At 45.1% G+C, this 10,573-nt stretch overlaps 1 pseudogene; it reads left to right on the top strand.

Moving 5' to 3' along the window:
* Positions 1 to 6,980: 6,980 nt before the first annotated feature.
* Positions 6,981 to 10,509, top strand: LOC121398809 (annotated as a pseudogene).
* The last annotated feature ends 64 nt before the right edge of the window (positions 10,510 to 10,573 follow it).

The raw sequence follows: 10,573 nt of genomic DNA, 5'->3' as shown, positions 1-10,573 counted from the left end.
AAAATAATGCCAGGCAAAGGCAGGCCGCCACGCAGAGGCCGTGCTAGGGGCCGTGCTGCTATGCAATCCTGTGGCCCTAGCAAATTGCCCAGTTTTAAAAAGCCAATGACCCTGAACTCCCAAAATGCTGAAGAGGTAGTTGACTGGCTTACACAGCACACCCCATCCTCTACCGTTTCTAACTTTACCACAACATCCTCCTCATCCTCCACACCCGCCATTGCCGCCAATGCCGCCAACTTCTACTGTTACCGCCAGATCGCACACTTCCAAAAAGTCAGCAGTGTGGGATTTTTTTAATGTGTGTGCCTCTGACAAAAGCATTGTAATTTGCAATGAGTGCAGTCAGAAACTGAGCCTTGGTAAGCCCAACAGCCACATAGGTACAACTTCTATGCGAAGGCACATGAGCGGCAAGCACAAAGCACTTTGGGAGCAACACCTCAAAGGCAACAGGCAAACTAAAAGCCACACTCCTTCTGGTCCAGCATCTTACTGCTCTACCTCTGCTCTCCTTGACCCGTCTGAACCACCCTCCACTCCGCCTTCCACCTTGACCACCTGTTCCCATTCCCAGTCATCTGCCACCAGCCAAGTTTCTGTGAAGGCCATGTTTGAGCGTAAGAAGCCAATGTCTGACTGTCACCCCCTTGCCCGGCGTCTGACAGCTGGCTTGTCTGCACTCTTAGCCCGCCAGCTTTTACCATACCAGCTGGTGGACTCTGAGGCCTTCCGCAAATTTGTAGCAATTGGGACACCGCAGTGGAAGGTACCCAGCCGCAATTTTTTTCTAAAAAGGGAATACCACACCTGTACCAACATGTGCAGAGCCAAGTTACCGCATCTCTGTCACTTAGTGTTGGGCCAAAGGTCCATATGACTACTGACGCATGGTCCTCCAAGCATGGTCAGGGCAGGTATGTCACCTACACTGCCCACTGGGTGAACTTGGTAATGGCTGGGAAGCAGGGAATGGGTAGCTCAACAACAACAGTGGAGTTGGTGTCACCGCCACGGATTGCACGCGGTTCTGCCACCACCTCTACTCCTCCATCGCTCTCTACCTCGTCTTCTTCCTCTTCTTCTTCTTACTCTGCTGCTGGGTCCTCCTTCTCCTCCTCCACACCTGTGCACCCCCAGCTCCCCCTAGGCTATTCGACGTGCCAGGTACGCCGTTGTCACGCTGTCTTGGGGATGACGTGCCTGGAAAGCAAAAACCATACCGGATCTGTACTCCTGTCATCTCTGCAGTCACAGGCCGATCGGTGGCTGACCCCACACCAACTGCAGATCGGAAAAGTGGTGTGTGACAATGGAAGCAATCTGTTGGCAGCGTTGAGACTAGGCAATTTAACACATGTGCCCTGCATGGCACATGTGTTAAATTTAATAGTCCAACGTTTTGTCTCCAAGTACCCAGGATTCCAGGACGTTCTCACCCAGTCCAGAAAGGTGTCGGCCCATTTCAGACGTTCCTACACAGCCATGGCACGCCTTGCTGACATTCAGCAGCGCTACAACATGCCAGTCAGGCGTTTGATTTCTGACAGCCAGACTCGCTGGAATTCAACGCTCCTTATGTTGGAACGTCTGCTGCAACAACAAAGGGCCGTCAACGAGTACCTTTTTGAACTGGGTGGTAGGACTGGATCTGCACAGCTGGGGATTTTTTTCCCCCGTTACTGGGTGCTTATGCGCGATGCCTGCAGGCTCATGCGACCTTTTGAAGAGGTGACAAATATGGTCAGTCGCACCGAAGGCACCATCAGCGACCTAATACCCTTCGCTTTATTCCTGGAGCGTGCCGTGCGACGAGTGACAGATGAGGCTGTAGACCAGCGTGACGAGGAGCTGGAAGCGCACGATTTCTGGTCGGAATCACCAGAACGAACCCAGGCACCTGCTGCAACGCAGGGAGAGGTGCCAGAAGTGGAGTCAGAGGAGGAAGGTGGCTTTGTGGAGGAGGAGGAGGAGGACCAACAGGAGCAGGCTTCCCAGGGGGCTAGTGGTGACCTTTTGGGGACCCCTGGTCTTGTACGTGGCTGGGGGGAGGAGACCGTGGATGATGCAGTCCTTGATAATGAGGAAGCGGAGATGGATAGCTCTGCATCCAACCTTGTGAGAATGGGGTCTTTCATGCTGTCATGCCTGTTGAAGGACCCCCGTATCAAGAGGCTTAAGGAGAAGGACCTGTACTGGGTCGCAACGCTACTAGACCCTCGGTACAAGCATAAAGTGTCAGAAATGTTACCAACATACCACAAGTCCGAAAAGATGCGGCATTTACAAACCAGCCTGCAAAACATGTTGTACAATGCTTTTAAGGGTGATGTCACTTCAGGAACTCATCAACATTCCAGGGGCAGAGGTGCCAGTAATCCTGCCACGAGCACACCTGCAAGGACAAAGCCCTTTGGCCAGTCTGTAATGTCAGACATGCAAATGTTTTTCTGTCCAAGGCAGCGCCACAACCCTTCTGGATCCACCCTCAAAGAACGCCTCGACCGGCAGGTAGCGGACTACCTGGCATTAACTGCAGATATCGACACTCTGAGGAGCGATGAACCCCTGGACTACTGGGTGCGCAGGCTTGATCTGTGGCCAGAGCTGTCACAATTTGCCATGAACCTCTTGTCTTGCCCAGCCTCAAGTGTGCTCTCAGAAAGGACCTTCAGTGCAGCAGGAGGGATTGTAACTGAGAAGAGAACTCGCCTAGGTCACAAAAGTGTCGATTACCTGACCTTTATTAAAATGAATGAGGGGTGGATCTCGGAGGGTTACTGCACGCCGGAAGACTTGTTCTGACTTCTATGCAGCTGTCCTTCTCTTCAAGCCTCATGACTCCACACACAGCTGTCCTTTAGCGTCCTCCTCCTCCCTCCGCCACCGTTACAAACTAGGGTGCAAACCCTACTGGTTTAATTTTTTCTGGCCTCTGTGCTTCAGTGGCTGCAACCAAAAAAACTGGGCAAACAATGTCTACAAGGTCAACGTATGGCAAAAAATGACTATTTTCAGCATTTATATGGCATATTTTTTCTGGCAACTGTGCTTCAGTGGCTGCGTCCAAAAAAATGCATATTTTCTGCATTTATATGGCATAATTTTTCTGGCCTCTGTGCTTCAGTGGCTGCAACCAAAAAAATGCATATTTTCTGCATTTATATGGCATAATTTTTCTGGCCTCTGTGCTTCAGTGGCTGCAACCAAAAAATTTTATATTTTCTGCATTTATATGGCATAATTTTTCTGTCAACTGTGCTTCAGTGGCTGCGACCAAAAAAATGCATATTTTCTGCATTTATATGGCATAATTTTTCTGGCCTCTGTGCTTCAGTGGCTGCAACCAAAAAAATTTATATTTTCAGCATTTATATGGCATAATTTTTCTGTCAACTGTGCTTCAGTGGCTGCGACCAAAAAAATGCATATTTTCTGCATTTATATGGCATAATTTTTCTGGCCTCTGTGCTTCAGTGGCTGCAACCAAAAAAATTTATATTTTCAGCATTTATATGGCATAATTTTTCTGGCAACTGTGCTTCAGTGGCTGCGACCAAAAAAATGACTATTTTCAGCATTTATATGGCATATTTTTTCTGGCCTCTGTGCTTCAGTGGCTGCGGCCAAAAAAACTGGGCAAACAATGCCTACAAGGTCAACGACGTTGACCTTGTAGGCATTGTTTGCCCAGTTTTTTTGGCCGCAGCCACTGAAGCACAGAGGCCAGAAAAAATATGCCATATAAATGCTGAAAATAGTCATTTTTTGCCATACGTTGACTCAACGTATATGGCAAAAAATGACTATTTTCAGCATTTATATGGCATATTTTTTCTGGCAACTGTGCTTCAGTGGCTGCGACCAAAAAAACTGGGCAAACAATGCCTACAAGGTCAACGTATGGCAAAAAATGACTATTTTCAGCATTTATATGGCATATTTTTTCTGGCAACTGTGCTTCAGTGGCTGCAACCAAAAGAACTGGGCAAACAATGTCTACAAGGTCAACGTATGGCGAAAAATTACTATTTTCAGCATTTATATGGCATATTTTTTCTGGCAACTGTGCTTCAGTGGCTGCGTCCAAAAAAACTGGGCAAACAATGTCTACAAGGTCAACGTATGGCGAAAAATTACTATTTTCAGCATTTATATGGCATATTTTTTCTGGCAACTGTGCTTCAGTGGCTGCGTCCAAAAAAACTGGGCAAACAATGCCTACAAGGTCAACGTATGGCAGTTGTTTAAAGAGAACAGTAGATTACTAGCCAGCAAAGCTACCTAAGCTAAAATGTCCCTCAAATCCCTGCAGACTTCTGTCCCTCCAATACAGAGCAGTATCAAGCAGATTACTAGCCAGCAAACTTACTATCATCTGTCCCTGAAATCACTAACAGCTCTCCCCCTACACTATCTCTTCCAAGCACACACAGGCAGATTTTTTGCCCTTGATCCCCCTCTGGCATGCCACTGTCCAGGTCGTTGCACCCTTTAAACAACTTTAAAATCATTTTTCTGGCCAGAAATGTCTTTTTTAGATGTTAAAGTTCGCCTTCCCATTGAAGTCTATGGGGTTCGCAAACCGTTCGCGAACCGCTCGCATTTTTGCGCAAGTTCGCGAATATGTTCGCGAACTTTTTTTCCGACGTTCGCTACATCCCTACTGCTGAGATCCGGAAAGGCGCATTGAACGCCAAAACTGTGTTGCAGAATGTTTTTTCACGCCGAACTAGCGTCTCCGCATCCCACAAACCGGAAGTGACGTCACCAGGAAACGCGACTTCGCTTTGGAACGCAGATTCCCTTCGCCGTCGCATCACTTCCTGTTCGTGGAACGCATATGCGTTTCAGTGTCATCCTAATACTGCAGAAGGAAACGCACAGTCCTTTGCGAACCGAAACGAAACGAACGATTAAAAAGATCTTACCTAGTGCCGCCCAACACCCGGTCTGCGACTCAGGTAAAATATTTTTGAAAAATAAAACCCCATGGCTGCCTAATAACGGGGTATCGACTAGCTGATCTCCTCTGGGAGGAAATACATTGCATAGCCCTACCAGGGAGAGAGGCTAACTCCCCAGGCTATGGTCCCAAAATTGGGACCGTGTGAGCCACAAAATAAAAATTCTACCCCAAAAAGGGCTCCAAAAAGCGAGGACAGAAAAAAGACACTGGTCTGAGGGGGGAGGGTGTATATATAATCATGGGTTAATTTAATTAACTTAATTGTTCTGTCCTATTAAAAGCGGGGGCGGGGATAACCCAGAGGTGTGAGTGCTGCCATAGTGACCAGGAAAGACAAACTTTTGCCCACTACCACCTGCAATCAATATTTTTTTAAATGGACTGGTGGATCTTTGTGCTATTATTAGTATTTCTGTTGGTTTGTATAAAATGGAATGAAGCTAAATGGATCTTTTATCTGAATTATAAAATCCCTACAGCTAGAAAAGCTGTAGTATTATTTAAAAATAATACATTTCATTTACCATTCAAGAGGTTCAAAAGTCCCTAAATTGAATTATTTATGCCTTAAAAGTTGTCCACAGTTGGTCACCACCTTGTAATTTTGTTAGGCCGTCCTGTGCAAAATAATCCTCCAATGAGAATCTCATCTGATGTGTATCAATCTAGCTCCCTGTTCTTTGTTCCTGCAACTGGAGTTGGAAGCTTTACGCCCAGTTTCCAGTTTAAGTCTGTCCTTCATCCCCGTGTCTAATTCCAGTGTCATTTAATGAAGAAAAAAGTTACATAATCTCTATATGTAAAATAACAGCAAGATGCCTGACACAGTTCTGGGAATCAGAGATGGGAGGCCCAACTCTCTTTCTTTAAAGAAAACAAAAGTGAAACTTAAAACAGTTACTTGGAACCAGTTCTCATATTTGACACTGCAGTTATAGTGTCCCTGGGCTATATTAATGAATATAATAATATATAATATATAATGAATAATATATCTCCCAGCACCCTCCCACACATATGAGCTGATTTATTATTATATAATTTTCTAGTCTCTAGGAACTTCTTTAAACTCGATTTTGTGAGTTGCTTATAAAAACGAAAGTATTACCATATTTAAGAAAGTCTCAAATTAGTCAAACTCAAACGACTAATTTTCCCCCTTTTTCCTACAAAGTTTGGTGAATCTTTGTGAGTTTTCCCTGCCACAATTTACACTGAATTGATCAAATTCAGTTTTTCAAACTTCCTGTTTCCTGCCATGCAGTCCTTTTTTTTCATACAGGAAGTCTTCCAGTGACCATTTTAGGATGATGTGTGTATTAATCATTCACTTGCTATTTGGAAAAACTAGGAGTAGGATGCATTTAGAGAGCTGCCCAAATAAACTTGATATATTGAATAATGGCCATTCGGAGGTGGCAGGGGGAGGAGAGGGAGTGTATTTTCAGCTTGGAAGAGGTGGGGTTGGAGAGAAGGGTGAGTGGGGTTCTGAGCCAGGGGAGGGGTATATAGTTGGTCCCAAGGGAGTCAGGAAAGGTGAAAGGTCCCAGGCACTGATGTAGTAACATTATTGGTGGGCATCAGGGGTGAAATATGAATAGACAAATGAAAAACAAAGCTGACAGGTGGCAAATCTAAACAGAGTGGATTATATCTCATTACAAGTGCATGAAGGGGACAATAAGGGTGTTATGTATTGATGTTAATGTAATGCCAGTAGATGGCGCTGTTACATGTTAAACTGAGATGTGTCACTCTGCTCTGCTGATAATTGTTTCCCAAGTATCTGCCTCTCTATCTCTTCTTTTCTCCCAACTTGTTGGCAGTTCAGCCATGTTTTCCTCCCTAGTAAAGTTTGTTCTACTCCCAGCTACTGTGAACGTTTTGAGTACTACTACAGGGTCCAGAATATAATACTGGCGACAAGGATTGGGATATAACGCATACAAAATCTACAACTACAAGATCCCAGTGAGTAAAAGGGAACTTAAGAGACTTTATTATTTCCATAATGGTGTCCCTGGGCCACATAGAGGAGTTTGACGTTGCCAGGCCATCCTCCTGGGATTCCTATGCAGAGAGACTGCAGTTCTTTCAAGAAGCAAATAAGGTGACAGACCCTGTGCAGAAACGTGCAGTTCTGCTGAGTGTTATAGGCTCAAAGACTTATGAGATTGTTCGCTCTCTGGTATCCCCCACTAAACCCAGTGACTGCTCATTTGAGGAAATTATTAAGCAGCTTAAAAATCATTTTGCACCCACAACATCTGAAACTGTTAAGAGGTTCCACTTTAACAGACGCAGCCAGCAGTCAGGTGAGAGTATTGCTGCTTATATAGCAGAGCTGCGCAGATTGGCAGAAAACTGCAATTTTGGCAGCAGCTGGGAATCCTTGCTAAGGGATCGTCTTGTGTGTGGGGTCAGGGATGTAGAACTGCAAAGAAGGCTTCTAGCAAGGCACAACCTAACCTTTGCTTTGGCCCAGGAGGAAGCACTTGCTTATGTGGCTGCATCTGCACACAGTGTCGGACTGGGCCGGCGGGACACCGGGAAAAACCCCGGTGGGCCCCGGGCTCTTGTGGGCCCCGCCGGCCCAGATCCGCTACTTAGTGGGGCGGCGCGACCCCACTTTGTTTGGGGTCGCGGTAGAATAGAAGGGCTGCGCATGCGCACAAACGCGGCGCCGCGCGCATGCGCACAAACACGGCGCCGCGCGCATGCGCAATAGCCGCCTGCAGCACTCCGGAGCGGCAGTGGCGGCTGGAGGGGGGCCCTGGGGCAGTAGCCCCGGTGGGCCCCATGCCTCCCAGTCCGACCCTGTCTGCACATTCCAAGGAGATACAGGCCTCTACCAGTTCAGTTATTGCACCAGAGCTGCATCAAGTGTATAAAATGCCAGCATCAGCTCAGGTATCAGATCCAGTAAAATTAAGGTGCCACAGTTGTGGGGGTGGTCATCTGCGTGGAAACTGTAAATTCCAAAATGCTGTGTGTCACAAATGCAAGTGCCGCGGCCACATACAGTCTGCCGCCAAGTTGATAAAAGAAATTCACTTGTAATACTACAAGGATGGAGGTAGATACAGGCTGTGTCTATTCCTTAATTTCAGAGGAAACTTTCCATGCATTATGGCCCACTAAGGCCAACCTATTTTACCATGTGAAGTTAGACTTGTGGATTACAATAAAAAGCCTGTGGATGTTGTGGGCGCCTGCTTTGTTAAAGTCCACTATAGAAAAGACAGAGGAAAACTACGCCTTATTATTACAAAAGGACACAGAGAAAGCTTATTAGGAGTAGAGTGGTTTGAGGCCCTAGGCATTCAATTAACTGGAGTAAATTATGCAACAACAGAATCTTTGCAAAGCGTCCTCAAAGGCTTTAGGTGTATATTTAAAGAAGGCCTTGGCAAATTTAAGGGCTCACCAATATCATTCCTGCTGGATCCCAAAATATGCAAAATATGCATGAAGCCGCGACCTGTACCATTTGCTCTCTGTCCAAAAAAAGATGCCGAAATAGATCGCTTGGTGCAACAAGGAGTGTTTATTCCAATAACCTGCCCAACTTGGGCCACCCCAATAGTGCCTGTACTGAAGCCAAATGGAGAAGTGAGGATATGTGCTGACTATAAATGTACAATCAACAAGGCATTACAGGAACATCCATATCAAATTCCTGCTGTCAATCAGATTCTCAGCACCTTGGCTAAAGGAAAGTTATTTGCCAAACTTGATTTGGCTCAAGCATACCAGCAGTTACCAGTGGACAATGCAGCTGCTGATGCACAAACAATTATCACACACAAAGGAGCATTTAAAGCTACACAGTTGCAATTTGGAGTTTGCATTGCACCAGGTGTGTTCCAGAAATTGATGCATGACCTTCTTTCCAGCCTGCCAGGAGTGGTGCCATATTTTGATGATGTCCTCATTGGAGTAGACTCTATGGAATCATTAACTGAAAGGGTAAGAGCAGTATTACAGTGATTTTCAGATGCTGGGTTAAAACTTAAGAGAGAAAAATGTGTTTTAGGAGTACCAAGTGTCGATTTCCTGGGATACAAAGTTGATGCAAATGGAATACATCCAACAGATGCAGAAGTAAAAGCCATTCATGAAGCTTCAGTTCTCAAAAATAAACAGGAGCTGCAAGCATTTCTCAGCCTATTAAATTTCTACCATTCCTTCTTGAAAGACAAAGCTACTGTGGCTGAGCCACTGCACAGACTACTGGACAAAAATGGTACCTGGAAGTGGTCAGCCCTGTATGAGCAGTCATTCAAGGATGCCAAGAGACTCTTATCATCAGACCGTGTGCTAGTACATTATGATTTGTGTAAACCTCTTAACCTCTCATGTGATGCTTCTCCTTATGGAGCAGTCATACTGTAAGTGGCAGTCGTGAGGCTCCCATTGCATTCTATTCACGGACCATGAGTACCACAGAAAGGAATTACGCTCAGATTGATAAGGAAGCTTTAGCCATTGAGGCAGGGGTAAAGAAATTCCATTAGTACTTGTATGGCAGAAGTTTTGCTATTATTACTGATCACAAGCCTTTATTGGTTCTATTTAAAAATAATGGGCCTACTGCACAGATACTTTCTCCACACATGCTGAGATGCTGTTTATTGCTAAATGCATATGACTATGAGTTGAAGTACCGACCTTGTCTGAGGTCCTCATGCTAGAGTCATTACCTAGTCCCCCTCTGTAGGCATCAGATATTGCCTGCATGACAGCTACCTACCCAGTATTGTCTCGAGTGTTGAACTGGGTATGGAGGGGGTGGCCAAAAATAAGTTTAAAGGAAGAGTTCACACCTTTTGAGAAATGCCAGCATGAACTCTCTGCATACAAAGGTTTCCTTTTGTGGGGAAATGGTAATTCCCAAAGCAGGGCAAAACCATGTTCTTAAAGCCCTACTCGAGAGTCACCCAGGCATTGTAAATTTGAAAGCCCTTGCTAGAAGTTATGTCAGGTGGCCTAAAATGGATGAATGTATTGAAAAATGGGTAAAAAGTTGTGTTCCTTGCCAGACCAACCGCCATGCCCCTGCTAAGGCAGGGCAGAATATAATAAAGGGCAGAACCCTTCTCAAGGCCTCCAGTCTTTACTTGAGTTCTTGAAAATCTATGCCAGCAGCTGTTTCTTTTTAAAGGCTTGTAAGTTGCTCTACAACTCAGCAAACATCAAAAGTGTAATGGCCTACAAGATCTCAAGTAAAGGTTAGTTACAGTTGCACATAAGCTCAAGGCTTGAGCTGCACCAGAAATAGTTAAAAGATAAATAGTGTCAAAAATGAAAGTCCAATTCCAGGTTGTCCAAGGTAAAAATACGTTGTTCTCCAATAAAGAAGCTTTAAGCATGCGTGCTTGTCTCATTTTAATTGCTTAATCTAATTGGTTTTCATATTTTGATTCTTTTAATAGTAAAAAGAGAACAATATTAAAAAAATACTTTCTGACACTATGGCCCCCCAGATCCTGTCAGTTCCATTGCTTATGAAATAGTCAGTGACAAGAGCAAATAGGTTCTCTACAAGACACACAACAATGAATATCATTTGGTAATAATGTATTAGAAGAGTACTATATTTTG

Source organism: Xenopus laevis, chromosome 9_10S (assembly GCF_017654675.1).
Source record: "Xenopus laevis strain J_2021 chromosome 9_10S, Xenopus_laevis_v10.1, whole genome shotgun sequence".
Lineage (NCBI taxonomy): Eukaryota > Metazoa > Chordata > Amphibia > Anura > Pipidae > Xenopus > Xenopus laevis.
The sequence above is the reverse complement of the archived record's forward strand: the minus strand, read 5'-3'. Positions and strand labels throughout refer to the sequence as shown.